Below are 17,418 nucleotides of genomic sequence, written 5' to 3'. Positions count from 1 at the left end.
TGACTTTTACCAGTGTTTGCTGTGGCTCCTCCCAAGAACCTGCAAGGTTGCACCAGAAATCCACATCTTCATGGAGATTTTAAATGTGTGATACAGCAGAGTCCAACAGCCTGTGACTGACGAAATAGCATTTGCTGGCTTCAAAACTGCAATATTATGCAGTTAAAACATCCCTCTTTATTATTAATGAAGGAACATTAACAATTCATTTGTGATTCATTAACTTGGTTAATTCATTAATTCATTAACAGGTTATTGCTGATTCCTGCAGTCAATCCTGGTTTTCTGTGTACAGGTTTAAAACCCATTTGACTCTTTCTGGCTTTGTCTTTTCCTTCTGTCTGGAGACAGAGAAAATATCCTCTGTCAGAAAATGAGAGTGAAAAACAGAGAAAATATCGATTTTTGTTGTGTGAAACGGTTTTTGTACGTTGGTTATTTTCTCTCATGTTGTGAATAAAACTCCACTGAGTCTGTCTTACAGTTGCTTTGTGTGACTCTCACTTGTGCCTGTAAACACTCTTATTCCTGACACCTCTATCTAGAGAGTGTCACACCCCTGTCTCTGTGATTCTCTCTGGCTTTGACAAGGATTTCAGCACAGAAATACAGTGCAACTGCTAGAGCACATGAAGCAGTCAGACCTCCTGTCTGGAGCCCTGGAACAGTGTTGTGTGTGAAAGTCAGCATCATATTAATCCAGCACACCGGTGAGACAGGGTGGCCCTGATTGAGCTGGGCTGGCAGTGTCACTGTTATGGTTTCCAAATTATTAGAAACCACTAAAGAACTTAAACAGACCCTGCAGGGCACAGTGGAAGCCCTTAAAGGGCAAAAAAACAAAACTACAGTCTGGACATACATTTCAATACAAAGTTTTAATAAGAAATCCATGGGAAATTACAATATAACATTGTCTATAACACAGTCTAAGGATATTAGGATTTACAAGTCCAAATACAGGTGTAGGGAAAACCGGTTCAGGGACGCCAAATATGTAATCATAGTGGCTCTCTGAAGGCACCAGTTTTGTAGGGTTTGGGCATTTACTGAGACAATTATTAATTGTAGCAGTAAATCACAAAGTTGATTCTTTTGATGGCTTTAGAATCCAACCATGTGACATAACTCAAACAACGCGCACACACAGGTACTAATACACGAGGATACATTTATTAATACATAAAATATGCATGTAAATCTAACAGATCTTATCGAGAGGGTTATCAGAATACAAAAGGTATATTCGATCAGTTACAAAGAGTTACATATATCAAGAGGACATACGTTCAGTATATCATTCATTAAGACCGTTTCGTAAAGTGAACTTGGTTACAACTTCTACATTAGATACTCAAACAAGTACATAACTCTTAGGAATTAAATTGATATCAACTGGTTTGGATAACAATTGAATTCTCGAGCTGTAATGCATTGAAGTTGAATACTCATCCAATCTTTGGGGATTCAGATCTCCTGCGGGCACAAAGAAACAGTTGCAGGCTGTTGCTGTCCAATCCGCGCTCTCTGGCTCGGTGCCAGGCTGTGCTATGCGGCTTGCGATGGTGTGCTGCTGATGCTCACTGGCCTGCTAGTTAAGTTTGTGCACAGGAGAAAAGATGACTGTGGGTCCCAGCAAGTCAGGAAGAGGACCGGTTCGTTCCTGATGAAGAGCTAGTTCTGAATAGTGATTCAGCTGTCCACAGTTCCGACCTGTTCACGAGGCCTGCTGCTGGTTACTCTCTGGCAACCTCCACTCTAGACTCTTAGAACAAAGGAAAGTTCTGGCACTCGGACACACTGGCCGTTCCGTGGTTGTCCGGGCTGAGTCTCAGGATGGTCAGGAGGCGCGCTGCGAGAATGTCCTGCCCTTGGGAGCCTTCTGCTCCTGGGCCGTCCTGCCCTGGAATTCTCCTTTGAATTCCCTTTAGAATTGTTGAAATCTGAATCTGAATCTGAATCTCTCAGGCTCTCTGTGTTGCCTGTTTTTACCTGGAGGAACTTCAGCTCATTGATTGGCTGAAAGTTCCATGGGCATCAGAGTCCCACGTGGGTTACTCGGCCCTACCGGTCCCCGATTGGTTGATCAAGGTGAGATATGAGTCACATAGTCCTGACACTTAGTAATGCAGTCCAGATGTCCAACTGGCACTCCCTAAACAGATAGGCGCCAATGGATGACCATTGATCATGATAGCCAGGCTTAGCTAAGTGCATCCCCCTGTGGGAGCTGTCCTTATCAAAAGAAAACATCTTGCATGAATAGTTTCTCTGTGGCTGCACCACAGAGATGAACAGAGAAATGGGGCCTCATTTGGGAAGCTCAGAAACACTTAATTCTGCCTTATTATTAAGCCTCGCCGCTACATATCCCCCCTTTTTGAAGGCCACGAGGTCCCGAGGCATTGTTGCCTTCAAAACAAAACAGAGTTAAGTGATGTCCCTTGCCATTAGAACATTAATCTTAAATGTCTACATTACTCCTCGAGAATTCATACCGGAACCAGCATTGGATACAAACAGGATGAATAACATCTGGAGTATGTATAAACACGGTAGGAGACATTATCTCAGTCTAGGAATTACACATGAGGAAGTTCACTGTCAATATCTGATACCTCTGTAGTAGATATTTGGGGAGAAGTCACTTCCTTTCTTTTGACATGCTACCTTTGACTCATTCGTGCTACCCGGAGTACATCTTGATGTGAGACTACATCATTCAGAGTACACTGTGAGTCATGATCCAGCTACCTGGCAGTAGTGTTACAATAACAACAGTTCCTGTTCCCAGCCCCCGATAAACCACAACACCTGTGTTGGGTATCTGCTAGGGTGGTTTGGAGGTTTGTTCCATTAAAGCAAACTAAACTACCTGTACCTCTTCAGGGCTTACTGTTTCTTGGCTTTCTATCCAATTCAATAGTGTGGCACCTGAAGGCATCCAAGACCTCAAGTTTGGTCTTATATTGTCTGGTTCCAGACCGTACAGTGTTAAGTTACCATGCTGTATTATGGCCTCCTCAGGAACTTACAGGAAAACTATTGGTTAGGTAGCTGCATTGTGGTAGCTGTATCATACCTGTCACAAGTCACAGTGTCTGTTAAATGTGGTGTGCTGACCAGCCATTTACTTTCCACCTGCTCTTCGTGGGGTTCATTAACCTTCCTCTGCTCATTAGTAGCTTTACACCCTTCATTAGTGAATCGTTTAGACACAGCCAATGGATAGCTTTGGTAGCCATACCCATCTCAAGATTTGGAACCGAATTCAATCTTGGATTGCCTTCTGGGTGAGCTATGAGCGATGGGGTTAATGTCACATACTCCTCTACTGAGAAGAGTGGAATCAAGTGGGTTGGGATTTGTGCCGTGGTTAGACTGGCTACAGTGGCACTAAACTCCCTTAACAGGTCTTGTGTCAACATTCTGGACTGTTGCACACAAGCATAAACCCACTGTATAACACCAAGAATCATGTCCACTGGTTGGGGAATAAGGTTTAACCCTGTTGCATAGGAAATTGCCTTTAGGGTTTTCCCTAAGCTTTCCAACTTTTGCTGCTGTTGATACAGTCTGTCACTACCCTCTGGCATCTCTGACACCTGCCTTCTTGGGGCAGTCAGGGTGAGAGTGCCAGTAGCACACAAACCTACCAGAAATAGCAAACGTGCAACAGTGGCGGCAGCAATCAGTCCTCCCAAAAGTCTTTTCGGGTGGCTGATCCCAGTCATCTCCTTCTGAGTGACTGTTGCCTTTCTAAGCTGGCGCAGCGTGTACATGGTGTCTTTCTCAGTATGCCCTGTGGCATCTTGGGCACCAACATCCTGGAAATCTGGGGAGATCTGACGCAGCTGCTGATTCTGCTCCTCCGTTTCCAGGGCATCTGCTTTTTCGATTTGTCCATGCCTGTGCTCTAAGAACCCTGCAGGGAGCGGTGCAGCGGTGGAGCATGCCTGAGCCTCGGCTGAGTGGTCATCTGGAGCACCTGAGTGATCAGGGATTGTTACCCTATTCTCACTGTTCAGGTCCACCCTGCACACTTCCTGATTGAGGAATCCTTCTATCGGCATGTTTACAATCGTTCGCTGGGCGTGGGTGTAGGACACCTGCTCGCTCCCCCCTTCCCTCACTAGGGGTTCAGGGAGCTGCCCCAGCAGTGAGATAGCTAGTTCACTGTCTTTGAACTTACTATCACTCACCAGGCCCATGTCACTGCAGGCTGGGGTTCTGACACCCCTCTTTGCGATGTCCTGCACTGGCAGGCGGGTGGCTTGACCATCCAGCTCCAGTCTGGGTGAACCACTGTGCGTCAGACTCAGACTGACAGACTGAGCTGGTGGCTGTAAGAAAACCGTCTCGGCTTTCATTCCCTGTCCCTTCTGGGGGACTGGGTGTGTTGGTAACCCTGCCGTTGAGGCAGGAACAATCAGGTCAGTCTCACTCAGTACCTGGTAGTTGTGAGAAATAATGTTACCTGACTGCAGGTTCCCTGGGTCACAGCAGAGGGAATCGGATCTGGGATCAGGTGTGTCCACAGCGCAGTAGTCTCAGCGTCCAGCTGGACCTCCTGTCTAACCTGTGAATGTTGCACCAGGGGCACCTGGCGGTGGCCCTGTGACAGCTGCTCAAGCAGATCCTCACTAATAGAGGACCTCTCAGGGCTAAGGGTGAGGGCTACATCACCAACCTGCTCTCCTTCCATCTGGATCCCTTCCACCATTGCGGGGTGGTGGTCCTGACCCCTCTTGGGTGCCAGGGTGCACAGGGAAAGCTCCTTTTCATCGCCAGGTGGGGAGATCTGCTCCTCTTTAGGGATGTAAAAGGTGTGTGCTTTACCTGGTGGATCAGGCAGCTGCTTGGAGCACCGCTCCTGTGGCATGGAGGCTGTTGTGACCTCAGCCGGGACACGACTTCCCTGTATATCCGGGGAACAAGAAAATATTTTTATTTCTTGTCCAGAGGGAACAGAAGGAATCTCCACATAGGCTTCTGTGTTTGGTGGACACTGTGTGAGCACAGTCTGCCTCTTGGCCCCCCTTTCCTTCTGTACAGAAGGCTTAGGAGCCTTGACCTGTTTCCACACCTTGCCTTTCTGGTGATCCACCAAAGGTTCCTCTCTGAGTCGCATGCCCTTTTCTTTTTCTACCCGTTTGAGCTTGCCGTGTGACATCAAACACCTTTCAACCTCAGTGTCAATCAGTGTCTCACTGGGTAAGACATCTCCCATGGCAGCCTTGAGGTAAAAGCTTCTTGCTTTTCCTCTGCGTTTTACTGCCTGCTCTGTGACTTCAGGGGTGGAGTCAGCACTCACTTGGGAGTGGCTGACCTCATCCAGGCAGGAACCCTTCCGCTCAATCAGATAGACTGAGGGAGGGAGAGGGGGCGGATCTCCGCCTCCTCCAGTGGAGAGTATCAGCTCATTCACGCTTCCGGCAGCCTTGGGGAGCGGTTGTCTCTGTCCTAATAAAGCTTGTTCAAGCCTGGCCAGGCGGGCGGCTACTGAATCCTTTTGTTCAGCTTTTTCTAGCCCTTTCCCTCCCCCGGTGTTCTCATGGCACTTAGGACGCTGGGTGCGGTCCTGTGTGAGTGCTTTGGAACGGGGCTTAGCCAGCTCAGGAGCCTGTGCTCCTTCGAGCAGGGGGGAATTAACCCTGCTGGCTCTGACGGCGAACACAGTCGCTTTAGCAGCTTTTTGCTCAGAGCGACTTTGGACATCATACTCCCAGGCTTTCTGCACGAATCTCTTAAAATCAGTCATTTTCATGGTCTGTGCATCTGTATGCATTAAGATCATCTTTCTGACTGATGGGTGGAGATTCGCAATGAATAAACCCTTGAAATGTGTGTTCTCTTCGCAACCCTCATCATTTCGCCCTGCAAAATAAGTTCGTCTAAGTCTCTCGTAATATTCGCGAGGGGACTCTGCTCTCTCGTGCTTAATGTTAAGAGCGGCGGCTATCGCAGCAGTCGGGTCAATAAACGCACTGTATTCTTCGATAAGTGCTTGACACAGCTCCTCAAAATCATTACAGACTTCTTTCATCTGCCTAGCCATCCACTCATGTACGGCTCTGCTGGTATTTTTCCTGACCAGAAACACTTTCTCCTGTTCTGTGGCGTTTGGCAGGTACTGCAGGTTATACCTGAGGTCTTGAATATAACTCTCGATATTATTCTCTGACACTGCGGGGTCAAATCTCTCTATGTCCTTCGCTAGCTCTCTCAGAGAATGGAGATTTATTCTCCTAGCTTCTCCGCTGACGGAGATATGGAAGAGATCGTGGTCAGACTTGTCGTTGCTAGAGAGAGTGCTTAATAGCGACTCGAATTCAGACCTTTTAGCAACCATCGTTAAACTTAAAGAGTATTACTTTTAAGTACGAAATCACAGTTTTACCACAGAAAACCACAAGATCAAGTATGCAATCAACCCTGTAGATCGCAAAAGATCACAAAACAATCAAGCACTGCTTAAAGAGCAAGGGGAACTTTTTTCCTTTCGGCTTTCAGCACACTGTATTGTCGTGTATGAAACCCGCGGCGTTTTATATTGAATTATTCCGCTTGGTTGACTCATTTCAGTCTTGCCACGCCCGTGCCAGGGACGCCAAATAATGTAGATGAAGCCCACCCAGGGACGCCAAATAATGTAGGGAAAACCGGTTCAGGGACGCCAAATATGTAATCATAGTGGCTCTCTGAAGGCACCAGTTTTGTAGGGTTTGGGCATTTACTGAGACAATTATTAATTGTAGCAGTAAATCACAAAGTTGATTCTTTTGATGGCTTTAGAATCCAACCATGCGACATAACTCAAACAACGCGCACACACAGGTACTAATACACGAGGATACATTTATTAATACATAAAATATGCATGTAAATCTAACAGATCTTATCGAGAGGGTTATCAGAATACAAAAGGTATATTCGATCAGTTACAAAGAGTTACATATATCAAGAGGACATACGTTCAGTATATCATTCATTAAGACCGTTTCGTAAAGTGAACTTGGTTACAACTTCTACATTAGATACTCAAACAAGTACATAACTCTTAGGAATTAAATTGATATCAACTGGTTTGGATAACAATTGAATTCTCGAGCTGCATTGAAGTTGAATACTCATCCAATCTTTGGGGATTCAGATCTCCTGCGGGCACAAAGAAACAGTTGCAGGCTGTTGCTGTCCAATCCGCGCTCTCTGGCTCGGTGCCAGGCTGTGCTGTGCGGCTTGCGACGGTGTGCTGCTGATGCTCACTGGCCTGCTAGTTAAGTTTGTGCACAGGAGAAAAGATGACTGTGGGTCCCAGCAAGTCAAGAAGAGGACCGGTTCGTTCCTGATGAAGAGCTAGTTCTGAATAGTGATTCAGCTGTCCACAGTTCCGACCTGTTCACGAGGCCTGCTGCGTGTTACTCTCTGGCAACCTCCACTCTAGACTCTTAGAACAAAGGAAAGTTCTGGCACTCGGACACACTGGTCGTTCCGTGGTTCTCCGGGCTGAGTCTCAGGATGGTCAGGAGGCGTGCTGCGAGAATGTCCTGCCCTTGGGAGCCTTCTGCTCCTGGGCCGTCCTGCCCTGGAATTCTCCTTTGAATTCCCTTTAGAATTGTTGAATCTGAATCTGAATCTGAATCTGAATCTCTCAGGCTCTCTGTGTTGCCTGTTTTTACCTGGAGGAACTTCAGCTCATTGATTGGCTGAAAGTTCCATGGGCATCAGAGTCCCACGTGGGTTACTCGGCCCTACCGGTCCCTGATTGGTTGATCAAGGTGAGATATGAGTCACTTAGTCCTGACACTTAGTAATGCAGTCCAGATGTCCAACTGGCACTCCCTAAACAGATAGGCGCCAATGGATGACCATTGATCATGATAGCCAGGCTTAGCTAAGTGCATCCCCCTGTGGGAGCTGTCCTTATCAAAAGAAAACATCTTGCATGAATAGTTTCTCTGTGGCTGCACCACAGAGATGAACAGAGAAATGGGGCCTCATTTGGGAAGCTCAGAAACACTTAATTCTGCCTTATTATTAAGCCTCGCCGCTACACAGGCATAAGACAAAACACTGAGTCGCTCCAAAACCATACTTGTGCGATTATGACATAAGCCAAATACAGAGTCCAAGCTTCTCCATACGAAGGCACCTGTCACCAGGAACTGGATACATGGCCATTCCCACTGGGTAAACCAGGATCCGGAATACCAGGAACTTTGAACCTAGGAACATGGAATAGGATTCATGAAGACATCTGGAACCAGGAAAACCCAAGAGTCTATGCCAAAGATCCACAACCAAGAAACCGAAAGCTTAAGTGCTGGAGCAGGTCCGACTGTACAAGCTGACACTGGAGATGTTACAAATCTGACAATGCTGAGCCCCGGATACAGGGTTAATCAACCTTATATACAAGCAAGCAACCAGCAAACTGATTCTGATTAATCTAAAGAAGAGTATTGCAAAAAACACACTCAAACAGGAATTAAAGGAACACTTCAGCACTAATGACCCACGGTGCATGTGGCAAGATATACAGGCCCTCACAAACTACAAAAGGAAGAACATCTGTGCATCTGCCCATCTGATGCCTCCCTGCCTAACGAACTCAACACCTTTCAGGCTCGGTTTGAAGCCAGCAACACAGAACCATTCAACAGAGCTTCACCCTCCACGGCTGACCAGCTGCTTTCGCTGTCTGCAGATGAGGTGAGGAGATCTCTGCTAAAAGTGAACACACGCAAGGCTGCAGGACCTGACAGCATACCCAGTCGTGTCCTCAGAGCAGGCGCCAATCAACTGGCAGGTGCATTCACAAACATTTTCAACATGTCCCTGGCCCAAGCTGTAGTCCCCACTTGCTACAAGACAACCACCATCATCTACTGCCCGGTGACACTAACCCCTGTTATGATGAAGTGCTTTGAGAGGCTGGTCATGGGGCACATTGAGGACACAATTCCAGACACAGTGGACCCATTCCAATTTGCCTACTGGCCCAACAGATCCACAGATTGTCAGGCTTGGAAATCACACCTCCAGTACACTAACTCCAAACACTGGGGTCCCCGAGGGGTGTGTGCTTAGTCCATTACTTAGTCCTTCCTCTACACCCATGACTGTAAGGCCAAACACAACACCAACTCCATCATCAAGTTTGACGATGACACCACAGTTGCAGGTCAGATCACAGGGAATGATGAGGGCCTACTGGGAGGAGGTCAATCTCCTTAAGGCTCCACGGTCGAAACATTGTTTTCTTTCTTCTCTTTTCAGCATGGAATAAACCTGTTACATGCTCCTTAACACATGTTGTGAGCACAACAACTTGAACTGAAGAGCATTTAAAACTAAAGGGCAGGAGGCACTATTTTACACAGAGGAGAGTGTGGGTGTGAAACAAGCTGACTAGCCATGTTGTTGAAGCCAATCCTCATGTTCCTCTGGAATCTGCCCCAGGCCTCAGTGCGACACTCCTCTCTCTGCTCAACCATTCCTCTCTCACCTTGAGTGAGTTTCTCTCGGCAGTGCTGGGGAGCAGGAAACACAGTTACCAGCCAGTCACACAAACACACCTTCATCATCATCATCATGTGCCAAAATGACCCTACACAGTGGCCTCTCGTCTTCGATCCAGAAGCAGTGTCCAGCCTTCAGCTATCTGTCTTCATGATCCCCAACATCCCTGCCAAGACCTGACGAGAGGCCAGGTCTGCTAGTACAGGAGTCTCAAGCCCAGTTCCAGTCCAGGGAGGGCCATATTCAGGATTTCTTTCGAACTTGGGCTAGCCAATTAACCAATTAAGCTAATTATGTTCTTATTAAGAGGTGGAAATAATGTGTTCAATAATATATTTTAATGTCTCACACTGTTGAAAACTTAACTCAAAACATTCAAGGTACAGTTTAATATTTAGGCCTGGATAAAGGTATTAGAATCATTTTTGTTTAATGAAACAGTTAGATCAACTTTGTAACCAAGACCTCTGGACAGGAAACCAAGAGAAACACCAGACCCTCAGGAATGGAGTTTGAGACCCCTTGTCTCACACACTCACTCACTCACACACACACACCCTCTCACTTCTAATAATAATAATAAGAAAAATAAGAATAATAATGCAGACTCACTGCTCTTGGGGTCTTGGGTCTGGCTCCGCAACCTGTGTTGGCTGAGTCACCTGTTACCTCCTGAAGTGGGGACAACAGACACAGTTCTGTTACAAACACGGTCTGCACCAGACTCAAAAGCACACAGACTCACAGACACACATTCCCACACACTAACACACACACAGATGTACACACTGTCAGATACAGTCTTCTCTTCCCCAAGAAAGGACGGCAGAGCCCTGCTACTGCGATGGGTTTTTGTCAGACACAACATTGGAGTCCAAGTCCACTTCCACACACATTCACAAATACTGACAGATATACACCCACACACTTACACACATCCACGCACAGATACACTACACACACTCACGGACATCATACACATTTATACACACAATCAGACACTCATACACACACCCACACACGTGCACACACACATTCACAGACACACACATAGACCCTGTACAGATGCAGCCATTCAAAGTGCGCGGTACAGACTCCACGGTACAGATACCGTAGGTATGATGACACGCGATACCGCGGTGCATGATTGGTTGACCGACAGGGGCACTCGTGGTCCGTTGGTCTGTTGTAGAAAGACTTACTGTAAACGTCTTTACTGTGCCCGTTGTAGATATTGAATTTTACCACTGAAGGGAAATCTTAGTAGCTGAGCATAAAAAGAATAGGAGCATACTGTAACGCGTGTGAAGGCCATAAACGATATTAATTTTGGAACGTAAACATACAGTATATAGCTGGTCTTGGTACTTTAAAGAAAAAAATACACACCAGTATTCCATTTCTCCCTAAACATTGTAAGCTTCGAAGTCTTTAACTAACGTGATACCGGAGTCAACAAGCATACTTTTAGAATTTGATCAAAAGGGAATATAATATGGAATCGCGTATCTAAAGAATTTAATAACGGTATGATTATATCCGTGTACTGCGGCAGGGCTGTGTAGGGCTGTTTCGCCTACCTGACCATGCAAGCTGTCTTGTAGCCTACTGGTCTAGGTGCATGACTACCAACTGGCAGGTTGTGTGTTTGAATCCAGCTGGTGCTGGACTTTTCATTTTTATTTATTTTTTAATCGCGTAACATAAACATATTACCGTATGCAAACTGTACTGTATACAGTATGTATATGTATATTTAATGTCTTAACTGTGCCCGTTTAATTGAATTAAAAAAAAATGATTTAACACGAACATTAAGCTGTTTACATCTTCCGCCTGAGAACAGTCACCCGTTGCTACCCAACGCAGAATGGTGATTGGCTGACACTATCTGACACCCCTCTGATTGGAGAAAAAAGACGTGCTGGTGTGCTATACACACTACCAGGAAGAGGATTTCTTTCTATTCAAAACGTGTATTTTAAAAGTTTAAGAAGTAAAAACCTTACAGCGTACACAGATTTCTAAACTGATCAGGATCGTTATCTTTGTCTTATGCATTATAATGTTCACCGCTCTGTCCAGCAAATTAATAATAAACTTTATTTTATATAGCGTTATAAACGAATAAGTAATTAGATTGCTCATGAACCTAATCACTTGCTTTTTCTTTTTATTTAGGCTCAGATTTCAACTATAGATCGTATTATTAATAGCCATAATAACAACCAACCAACAAAAACAACCATATAAACATAATGGTGGTGCTGGGCCTTCCAGTTTTATTTATTTATTTTTTAATCGCGTAACATAAACATATTACCGTATGCAAACTGTACTGTATACAATATGTATATTTAATGTCTTAACTGTGCCCATTTAAGTATTGAATATTCAAATCTAATTTTACCACTGAAGGGAAATCTTAACATAAACATACAGTATATGGCTGGTCTCGGTACATTAAAGAAAAAAATACACACCGGTATTCCATTTCTCCCTAAACATTGTAAGCTTCGAAGTCTTTAACTAACGTGATACCGGAGTCAACAAGCATACTTTTAGAATTTGATTAAAAGGGAATATAATATGGAATCGCGTATCTCAAGAAATTAATAACGATATAATTATATTCATGTTGCAAAAGAACTGCAACGGACATAAAAACTCCCTTGCATGGTTTCATTATGACCAGAATCGGTCTTGAGATATTTTTAACTTGATTTACAGTATTTGAGAGGTATGTCTTAACACCGATACTACAGTGCTTAAGTACTGCTCACGTATATGTTTCTAGGTTTATATTATGCATTTCATACGGTCAAATTACTTTTGAGCAACTAATAAGAAGCGCGAAACGGTATGCGTTTTACTTTTGTTTTGTGCTGGGACCCGTGGATTGATTAGAGATATCAAGTACATACAAGTCATTTGCCCCCCGCAGAGCACACACCGCCTCAGGACACTCCATCCCAGCCTCTCAGTTCACCACCGCGCAGGAATCTGTTGATGCTGTCCCCGCCGGCTATCTCCCCCCAGGAAGCACAGCGGAATTCACAGACGCCAGTGGGACGAATAATTCTCCCAGATGTCCAACTGCTACCCATCACCCAGGAGATGGAGGGGGGGTTGTACTTGCAGTGCATCGGCATAGACGGGAAAGCAAGAGCCGACCGCTACGCCGCCCTCGTGTTTCGAAATCTTGTGACTTTTGAAATTTACTGGGGGTGGACCACGTCTGTAAATTTCGATGGGTCCAGAGGCAAAAGTGCCTTGCCTTGCAATCTCTGGGAAACCATTAGTACGATGGTGAATCGGAGATTCTCAACCCTTGCTGCGTACGACTGGAAAAGAATTCGTGATCGGATCAACGAAATGCTTCGTAGAAGGAGGCGGTCTTTTCCTCTTGTCTAACAGTCTGTCCACAAACAAAACATTCCTGTTAGACAAGAGGAATTGAAAAAAAAACAATGTTGTCAATGAAAACCGGTGTGTGTGTCTCTCCCTGCTGGATGTCCCTCTCACAAACTGCTGAATGAATAAAATAATTTTATTGAAAACGAGTTTGCGATTGTCTGGTCTTTAAATTCTGGAGATACGCGATTCCATATTATATTCCCTTTTGATCAAATTCTAAAAGTATGCTTGTTGACTCCGGTATCACGTTAGTTAAAGACTTCGAAGCTTACAATGTTTAGGGAGAAATGGAATACTGGTGTGTATGTTTTTCTTTAAAGTACCGAGACCAGCCATATACTGTATGTTTAAGTTCCAAAATTAATATCGTTTATGGGCTTCACACGCGTTGCAGTATGCTCAGGCACTAAGTAAAAGGAGATGCTTCGTATTGCTTGACTAATTTTAAAAACTAAGTTATAAATATAAAAATTGCAGGCGCTGCTCTGGTGCGTCGGCTCCTACACAGTGCCTGTCTGCCGTAAGCGTTACAATATACATACAGTACCCAACACTGCTTGTACCCATCTGTCATGCAAATAAAACACCTTGAATTGAATTGAATTGAGGGGAGAAGGGGGGGATACTAAAGCCAATACTGGCTCAATGGGCTTTGACGTGCTAATGCGTTGGTTTAACGGTCCGGGTGTGGCAGGCTTCCAATGTCAACTCAACTCGATTAGAAGACAATGAACGTATTTTAGCCCTAAATGAATTAATAGCAAACATGGTTTACATAAAATACATTTTTCCAAGAAAGTTTATAATAATACGATCTATAGTTGAAATCTGAGCCTACTTTAAAAATAAAGGAAAAGCATTTTCAGAGAGCAATCACGCTGTGTTTATGTAAAAAAAGTGATTAGGTTTATGAGCAATCTAATTACCTATTCGCTTAAAACGCTATATAAAATAAAGTTTATTTAGAGATGAATGATCAGTGTCGCAGTTTAAATAATGTGAGTCAGGAAACTAACACAGCGCCACCGGATTTAATAACGCAATAAAAACGCTATAAAATAGTGACACAGTACAGCACAGTACAACAATACTGACCATGACTTTAGAAGCATAAATTACCTTACACTCAATTTAAACACAAGCTGTCTTTCTGTATGAACCTCTAAGCTGGTTCATACAGAAAATGTAGAAATGCATTAGCCTGATCATGATTAAAAAACATATAATTAAACACGCGTTTGCGATTTAAATCAGAACATGATTTAAATCAATATAAATGTTTATATTGTAACGCATACTGTCCAGCCTCCATTTCTCTATAAAAATTTACTGTTGCACACACACACACAATAGAAGCAGGAACCGCTGTCAGAAGGGAAGATATGTTCAAAATATCGCAAATATCGATCATGTTGCGATATTTTGAAATATAAAAGTCAATTGATTGTCCATAATATCGCTTACCTATTTTTTCGAAGAAATGTTTGTTAAAATAAAAGTCCAGCACCAGCTGGATTCAAACACACAACCTGCCAGTTGGTAGTCACGCACCTAGACCAGTAGGCTACAAGAGAGCTCGCATGATCAGGCAGGCGAAACAGCCCTACACAGCCCTGCCGCAGTACACGGATATAATCATACCGTTATTAAATTCTTTAGATACGCGATTCCATATTATATTCCCTTTTAATCAAATTCTAAAAGTATGCTTGTTGACTCCGGTATCACGTTAGTTAAAGACTTCGAAGCTTACAATGTTTAGGGAGAAATGGAATACCGGTGTGTATTTTTCCTTGTGATATTTTAAGCTCTAGTTGAATGATAGGTGTCGCATTTTAAATCATTTTCGTAGCTAGAAATTATGAAACGCCCTGTTAAAAGCAAGGAAGTTTTTATGCCCCGTTGAAGTAAAACAAAATGCCTGACAAAGTATGGCTTGGACAGATTCCAAGTGCTTGTACAAATGTGCTAAAGAAATTATACTTTGAGTATACAGCTTGTCCAAAGTCATCCATTATTAATACTATTAGTAATATCTTCAGTAAAGGCTTTGATGCATAAATATTTCTGATAAAGGTAGGTTGTGTACTTTTGTCCAACTGAGCAATCTTGCTTTCATAAAATATACCAACATTTTAATGACTGATGATTAACATGCTGTAATACACAGTTCAAAATTAAAGGCTCAAATGCTGTACATGAGAGGTTAAGCTCCCCCTGGCGGTTAGTCACGTGATACACGTGAAATGCGTGATACCGCGTGATACTGTGACACACCCACCGGGGTATGCCGCGAAATACCTCACCCATTTTGAATGGCTGCATCTGTACATACTCAAAGATACAGTACACACCCACACACTGACAGACACCACATGAACTCTTACCTACAGTTAAACTATAACCCTAACATAAAAACTGCTAATATTACAACAGTAACACTATTACTAAGACTTAAACTATCATTATTACTAAAAATAACACAAACTACTACACACATAATACTAATAATAACAGTAATGATATCACAAAAACTAATGTTAATATTCTGACACTAACATGAATACTAGTGTTAAAATTAAAATTAAAAGTACCTCTATCATCACTAATTCTCACATGAATACTAGTATTATTAGTAAAACTAATAGATATACTCTTATTTCTCATTAATATTAACATGAATACTAGCATTAAAACTAAAATTATCAGTAGTGCTATCGCCATTAATACTCACATAGACACACAGACACTATGCATACTCACAGACACACACCCACACACTAACAATTACCACACACTCACACATACCCATATGTTCACAGACATCACACATGCACAGACACACACCCACACAATCACCACAAACTCACAGATACACACACCCACACACTGACAGGCACCACATACATTCTTACCTACAGATACACTAAAACTAACACTAACACTAACACTAACACAAATTCCATTAATAACAACAGTAGTACTATCAGTATGTGTCACGATCGCTACTCCTCCTGTTAAGGGCTCTCCAGCCCTTCCTCGTTCTGTCCCATTACCCACACCTGTTCCTTATTCCGCGCCCTCTTCAGTTCCACCTTAAAAGCCAGACACAGATGTCATTCGAGGCTGTTCATTGAATCCCGTTTCGTGAGAGCCCGGGTCCTCCTGCGTCTGGCTCCGTGATGATGAACTTTCTGTTCCTGATCCCCCCCGCTGGTTCCGACCCGGGTCCCGTTCTTTTTCCCCCGGATGGATTGCCTGGCCGTGGACCGTCTTGAATTACCCATTTGGATTTCTTCATGGATTGTTCACCCCGGACTCACTACCCCTGGACACCTGCACACCAAGGACACGCCCCCGTCTCCATTCCCGTCTCCTGCATGACTTTTCCCCCAGTGTTTCCTCCTGATCGTGTCGTCTGGAAAGGGCCCAGAAAGAACTGTCCAGTATGACTTACACTATCATTAACACTGACACAAACTACTACTACACTAATAATACTAATAATAACAGTAATGCTATTACTAAAACTAACATGACTACTAGTGTATTCTAACTAGTGTACTCTAACAGTAACTATAATTATCACTAATATTAAGATGAATACTGGCATTAAAACTCAGTAGCGCCATTAATACTCACATGAACACTAGCATTAATATTAAAACTACTGATTGTACTCTCACTAATATTAACATGAAGACACTAGTATTAGTATTAGTAATACACTCTTTGAGACGAAGGTGAGACACCTACCCGGGCACAGTGACGTGGCGCCTGTCGCCGTGGTTACCATACTTATAATTTGTAAACAGCGGAAACATGCATTTAAACTGTTATTTACATAAATGTATCAACTTGGAATATAATTTTATAGCTCTAGGATACAATTACCTAAATAATAATTTGAATAATCATTCTTTAATTCCGGATTGAACATTATTAACACTAAACGCACTGTGGTAATTGATTGATACAAGCTGTATTGACTGTTTTTGATATTTAAAACAGGGTCAAGAACGGGAAAAGAATCAATACTCACCAATCGGCGAAATTATTCGTTTATTCTATGGTTCTTCAGTTGAATTAATTGATTGTCGATAGATAGGTGATCAATAACTCTCCTCCGTGCGCTCCTCGCGCCTTCCACGTTCTCGCTCTCTGATCCCGGCGCTCTGGCTCGTGTCTGTGACGTCACAGGGCTCTTTCTCCGCTGGAGGAGACTCCCGTGCGGAGCCCGGGGGGCTTTTCTTACAGATATAACATCTCCAAAAAAGAGATGTAGAAGGAGAAGTGACAAACCGAGAAATCAAATTGATGAAAACAGAAAAAAATAGTTTACTACAGACTAACGCGTTATAAAGCATACTCCTGTAAAAGACAAAGAGCGCAAGTCTCTGTAATAAGCGCGTTAAAGCGTTTAACACGAACCTCCACAGAATAGAAGCCAGGAGGATCAGACTCCTGATCCAGAAGGTT

The 17,418-nt window shown here is 43.6% G+C and overlaps 1 long non-coding RNA gene across 1 annotated transcript; it reads right to left on the bottom strand.

Moving 5' to 3' along the window:
- Window positions 1–7,523: 7,523 nt before the first annotated feature.
- On the bottom strand, window positions 7,524–17,117 carry LOC148666009 (uncharacterized). Its single transcript, XR_015936588.1, has 3 exons — window positions 16,978–17,117; window positions 10,135–10,194; window positions 7,524–9,533 (listed from the first exon to the last, which is right to left on the bottom strand). It is a non-coding gene; the product is annotated as an uncharacterized LOC148666009 (long non-coding RNA).
- Between the last annotated feature and the right edge of the window lie 301 nt (window positions 17,118–17,418).

This window comes from Lepisosteus platostomus, chromosome 5 (assembly GCF_059453375.1).
Source record: "Lepisosteus platostomus isolate fLepPlt1 chromosome 5, fLepPlt1.hap1, whole genome shotgun sequence".
Taxonomy (NCBI): Eukaryota; Metazoa; Chordata; class Actinopteri; order Semionotiformes; family Lepisosteidae; genus Lepisosteus; species Lepisosteus platostomus.
The sequence above is the reverse complement of the archived record's forward strand: the minus strand, read 5'-3'. Positions and strand labels throughout refer to the sequence as shown.